Source organism: Mesocricetus auratus, unplaced genomic scaffold, assembly GCF_017639785.1.
Source record: "Mesocricetus auratus isolate SY011 unplaced genomic scaffold, BCM_Maur_2.0 Super-Scaffold_100008, whole genome shotgun sequence".
Classification (NCBI taxonomy): Eukaryota; Metazoa; Chordata; class Mammalia; order Rodentia; family Cricetidae; genus Mesocricetus; species Mesocricetus auratus.
Window position 1 is genome coordinate 60685168 of NW_024429192.1, and position 6289 is coordinate 60691456.

At 46.9% G+C, this 6289-nt stretch overlaps 1 pseudogene; it reads right to left on the reverse strand.

Annotated features, from left to right (window-relative positions):
• Positions 1-1548: 1548 nt before the first annotated feature.
• On the reverse strand, positions 1549-4291 carry LOC101824872 (annotated as a pseudogene).
• Between the last annotated feature and the right edge of the window lie 1998 nt (positions 4292-6289).

Genomic DNA, 6289 nt, shown 5'->3' on the forward strand with positions numbered 1-6289 from the left:
TCAGAGCAACACCTTAGCAACCAGAATCGATTGGGAAGTGTGACAGCTAGGTACCAGCTCACTCCCATCATTGTGGCAGTTGAAGCAGGACCTGCCACCTGATGGGGAACTTCCAGCCAGCCCAGAATCCTTCCCCCTCCCTTCTATGTTTGACAGCTTTTCCCTTATCCTGATTGGTTCCATTGTGCATCTTATTGGCAAGCACACACATCCAGCCAATCAGAGCTGGCCTGGCTCTCCGTAACTGACTGAGTGTGGAGACAGACTGGTAGGTCCTCTGGAGGAAGAGGAGGAGGGGCATTTCAGAACCCAGTTCCAATCCTGATTCCAGCTCCCAGACTTGCTGGAGGCCAAGCATTTGACTTCAGGCAGGGGGACCTGCTTAGGCTCCCCCTCCCCCCACCCGCTATCCCCCCTCCTCCATCCCCGTTCCAGCCCTGGGACTGCGGTTGCAGGCAGGGGAGATTCACTTCTGCCTCAGGCTGCAAGCCTTGACACTTGGTCTGCAGATGGGAATTGGTTTCTGCAGCTTGAAAAACAGCAGCTGTCCATTGATCTCAGTCCCAAAGGTCCCTGTCTTCGATCACACATAGAGGACCTGTCACTTCTGTGGCTCACATCAGTGACCTGCTTCCTGAAGACATGCTCTGCAAGGAGTTGCTCTCAGTTGTCACCCCAAAGCCCTCCTAGAACTTTTGAGCTACAACACTCGCCAACAGTCTCCTGGCTGGCACTCCAAAACCTGCTCAGGGTGTATTGAGGTAACCCTGGTACTGTGCTGCCACCCAGGGTCTCAGAGTTCTGTTTACCTGATGGAGGCTTTGCTTTCCTACTTATATTACTGCTCTCAAGTGGCAAATGAAGTTCCCCTTGGTTTCCCTTTACCCTTTGCCTACTCCCTTCCTGGAGGGAGGGCAAGGTGAGAACTTAAGACAGAAAAATCAAGCACCTTTTAAATCCACTTTCATTGTCCCGTGGACACCTTTGGGCTTCTATAAATAACACTGCTTGGGACAGTCATGCACAAGGCTTTTAAGTGCATCTTTTTTTCCTTCCTCCCTCCATCCCTACCTCCATCTGTCCCTCCCTCCATTCCTTCCTTTTTGGCTTCCTCCCTTCCCTTCTTCGTCCTCCTCCCATCCTCCTCCTCCTTCCCCTTTCTCCTCTTCCTCCTCTCCTCCTCCTTCGGTAGAGCCTCTTTCCTGCCAGTAGGAGAAATTGCCTGGGGCTCAGGACAAGCACATTACACCAGCTGTGTCATCTTACAGGTATTTCCAAGCTGGGGGAAAGGACTTAGCTCCTGAGAGCAACAATCCTGGGAAGCAGATATAAGGTGACTATAGAAAAGTCCATGGAGAACAGTTCTTTCCTGCTTCCAAGACCATAGCAATGTCTAGTCCCTCCTTTATACCCAGAGGGGCAAACTGGAAGTCAGGGATTCTTGACTACCTGGAGCTAAGTGAGGGGCAAGAGGCAAAGGGAGTTCCCAGCAGAACGAGGAAACAAAGGTTTGAATGTCAGAACCAAGCAACTAAGAATCCCCTGTAGTCACGGGATGACACAGGGAGCCTGGCTGTTGGTGACCTTTTCTAGTGGCTCCCCATTGCTGGCTCTTCTGGTGACCCTATGAGATCTTTCTCATAGGGAAAGCCCCCATCCGCCAGCTTGGACAACACCAGTTCTTCGTTGCTCTCAATCTCAAAGGCCCCTGCTCCTCCTGGACTCAATCTCTAGACTCATTCACTTCTTCATGGCATTCACCACCTCCAGGTAGGTCACCTCAAAGCTGCCAGGGTCCACCATGATGTGGGCTTCATCGCCTTGCTCCACCTTCTCTGGATGGGGCACTATGGATGCCTGTCCTGGCTCCTCCCTGCTAATCTCTGCAGGGATGCTCCTGTGTGTCTGTCTGTCCTCCCTCCCTCCTTTCTTCCTTTCGGATCTCAGGTATCCCAGGTTGGCCTTGAACTTGCTATGTCGCCGAGGGTGATTTTGCGCGTCTGCTTTCTGCCTCCCTCTTCTGAGTCCTGGGATTACAGGTGTGTTCCAGCGAGCCTGCCTTATGTGCACTGGGGACCAAACCCAGGGCTTCGTGAATGATAGTGTAAGCACTCTACCACCGGATCTACACTCCCAGTTACTTATCGTCTGGATGGAATTCCTTGCCACATGAAAGTTTTACATTTTGATTAACTACAGCTTATCTCATTATTTTCTTTGATTGTGGGGGCTTCTGACAGCATATCTGAAAACTTAGTGCTTAGACCAAAGTCACCAAGTCCACACCCCGGTTTTTTTTTTCTTCTAAGATTTCCGTTTAGGTTGTTACAGTTAGATCTCAATGTCTATGTCCAAGACCTCAGCATCTGTGTTCCATGGAAACACCTATGACTGTTTCCTAGAAAAGAAGTGCCAACCAAATAATTCCAAACACTTTGACATCTTTGGATACACACTATCAAATTGTCCTCCAAATCAGATGTACCAATTTTCATGCCATCTAGCAAATATGGGAGGTACATGTTTTCATTGCACACCGGGAAACTTGTATACAGTTTTCATTAATCTTGGTAGATCAGGTGGCATCCAATTCTCGCTATCTTTCCTCCCACAATGCCACTCACTCTTTCCTAACATTATTTCTACGTATTAAGATAATCAGCAATGGTCATTTATTTATTATCGTATTTATTATTGGAAAAGTCCTTTTATGTTGCCCAAACTGAAGAAATGGAGTAAAAACTGAGATACTACAGACAGATTTATCTCATCAGTGGAAACAAGACCCCATGAATGACCTTGGTGCACAGGACTATGGAGGGCAGGGAGGAAAGGAAGAGAAAGGAGACACAAGAGTGAATGAGATGGCCTCGCATGCTCAGGGCTCATCCCTAGTCCAGAAGAAACTTGTGCTTGTAAGGTACATTCTCACAGTTTCCTCACAGTTTCAGGAAGTTCTAAACAGTCTGATGGTGGGCAAGATGCTATGCCTATAGTGACCATGAAGATCAGCTCGGTGGTGATGTGAAGTCAAAAAGTCAGTAGCCCCTAGTTACTGATTATCTGTCATGCACTGGCATTTGATTTAAAGATGTGTAATTAACTGGGCACTTACCTAGTTAAGTGTGGTTGAGAAGAGACAAACACAGGTCACAGCTGAATGACTTTTCCTAGGGCGCCAATGACAGACCAAATAACTATCCCATCTGTGTTTAATTTAGTGAACCAGTGAGCTTATCTAGGTGAATTACAGAAGCATAGGTAAAGGGGTACAGCTGCCTCACTGAAAAGCCCACCCACCGTGGTGACCCTTCGAGAAAGCTTCGTACCTGACAGGAGACTTATCCAAGTGCAGCACAGTGGGACTGAGCTCCAGAGACAACAGCACTGTGCAGAAGGGCGATGATGATTTGGCAAATTTGCGGACCTGTCCCTCCCACCTGCCCGAGTGTGTGTGCTCACCGGAAGCGTGTGCTCACCGGAAGTGTGTGCTCACTGGCAGCGTGTGCGCACTGGGCAGTTTGCCCAGGAGCTTGCTAGATCGTGTTGGAGGTCCACATGCCGCTGTGCTCAAGCTATGCTCACACCAGCATTTCCAAGATGGCGGTCGGAACCTGAGAGCAGCTTGTCACCCAGGCCTTAGAAGCTTTTTGTGTTGGGAGGTTTCTGCTGTGCTTACAGCCTAGGACATGTGTGGGTGCTGAGATGGGTCATCTACTGAGAGGGGGGTGACAATGAGCAGCCAAGAGCTTCACCTCAGCTGCCCATTTCCTAAGGAGACATCAGTCAAGTGAAAACCCAGACCACCCGCTGGGTAGTACAGTTGCTGCCTCCCAGCCCCATTTTACACCAAAACAGTTTTTCAACTTTCTCTTCTCCCTTTAGTTAGACTTGAGTCTCGTCTGCTTAGTTCCCAGCGGTGTGGACAAATCCTTCTGTTCTCCCTTTACCAGGCTTTACATTTCCACTCATCAACACACTGATACAGGACTTCTTTTTAGAGATAAAATTAAATCCTGCTTTGCAAAAGTGGACTTTTTCTGATGTATCAAACTTAAAGCTCATGAAATGTCCACTGAAATAGATTCTAGCTCACCTGTCTGTCGTAGACCCAGGACTTTCCCCTTTTAACGAGCTCTCTGGTGATGTCCGTGCTGCTGGCCCTCAGGTCACACTTGGAGGTTCACAAGTGTCAGGTGCCTAGAGACACACCCAACTGACCTGAAGCCTGAAAACACAGAGCCATCCCAGGTTTGTGTGAGCACTCTGAGCATGTACCTTCAGCAGCCATAGCTGGTTTCTTACCCTTGGGAGCTTAGTCCCAATCCCAGTGTACCCCAAGCTCCAGCTCTGCTCCCCTCGTCTGCCTAAGTGCATCTTGTGCTGAACCCCTGAGCCTTGTCTGCTGGGAAGTCTGGGCTGAAGAGGCCTTCTCCTGTTTCTGATGCAAAACAGCTCAGTCCCACTCTCACCACATCTGCTGTCAGCTGTGTTTGGGGTACCCCAGCATGTGCTGCCCTTCAGACACACACACCCCATCGAGGAGTTTTCCCCTCTGATGCCACATGGTTTTAAGTCTTTTCTAGGTGTCTTCCTGTTTGGACCTGATGGGAAGTTTTGACCTCCAAGAGAGGATGTGAACTTCAGAGAAAGAATTGTGCATTAGGCAGAGGTCTTGCTTAGGGAGAACTAAGGTCTTTTATGAACCTATCACAATGAATCTGATTTCCTTGTTAATCATGGTGGATCATACAAAAATTATCCCTTTTGATTCCAAAATCACTAGCATTGTCCCAAGGTTTAACCTAACATCAGTGTACTCAAGGGCACCGAGTAGTATACAAGTGTGTGGTGGTTTGATTGAGAATGACTTATCTGTTTGAATGCTTGGTCACAAAGACCTGGAGATCAAGATGTAGCTCTCAGCTACTACTAGTTCAGTGCTATGAGAGCTGCCATGTTCCCTGACATGACAATAATGAACTGAAATTTTGAAACTAGAAGCAAGCCCCTGACTAAATGCTTCCTTTTATAAGAGTTACTTTGGTCATCATATCTCTTCACAACAATAGAACAGTGACTAAGACAGAAGTTGGAACCAGGAGTGGGGTCTTGCCCTAAGGTCACCACTCTGTTTATTCCGTTTAGCATTAGGCTTTTCTTTAAACCTTTTATCTATCTCCTTGAGCACTGGGCTTAGCTCAGTTGGAATTCCTGGTGCTTCTTTTTTCCACAAACTGTGTTTTGTGTTTTTCTTTGGCCAGCATGCTCCTTTCCATTATAGATCTGTGTAAGATTGATTACTAATAACCACATAGCCCAGTTAATACTAGGCTCTCTTGAAATATCTTCTACCAACACCAGTAATATAAATCTCTTCATTTTAGCCTCCAACAGATTTTTAGGACAAAGACACCACATTTTTTTGCCAAAATATCACAAGAGTAGCCTCTATGCCCTTGACTAACATTCTTCCCCTCTGAAAAATATTGAGCCAGGCCATCATAATTTACTTTGCTCTTGGCACCACTGTCTTAAGCCTTATTTAAAGCATTTAATTGTTTTTCTAATCCAAAGTCCTAGAGTCTACATTCCACCAACAAACAGCATGGTCAGGCCTATCACAGCAATACCTTGCTTCCTGCTACCAATTCCACAGCTAAGGAAAGTCACTGAGACCAGGCATGTGTCAGGGATGTCCACTCATGAAGACCCAGAGAGGCCATTGCATGAAGCTATGAAGGTGAGACCTGAATTTTGTTGGAGACCTCAAGATGTTGGAGGTGCAGAGTTGTGGGATGCCTGTCAAGGAGAGCTGCTAACAGCCCAAAAGAGAGAAGAGTGTTGTAGTCAGCAAAGCACAAAGGAGTTGGAGATCCAAAGAGTACTTTGACATCAGATATGGAGATGCATAATTTGGAGTTTGCCCAGCTGGTTTTCAGATGTGCTTTGGTCCAGTATTTCCTCACTATATTCCCTTTCCTCCCTTTTGGGATGGTAATGTATATTCTGTGCCATTGTATGTTGGAAGTATGTGGTCTGCTTTTTAATTTTGATTTTGCTGTGGTTACAGTTAAGAGATTGCGTGACTCTCAGAAGAGACTTTGAACTTTGCATTTCTAAACAGTGTTGAGATTGTGATAGACTATGTGGACTTTTGGAGTTGGACTAAATGCATTTAGCATTATGATATGTCTGCAAGCCTATGGGGCCAGGGAGTCCAGTGTGGTGGTTTGAATAAGAATGGTCTCCATATGCTCATTTATTTAAATACTTGGTGTGGTGGTTT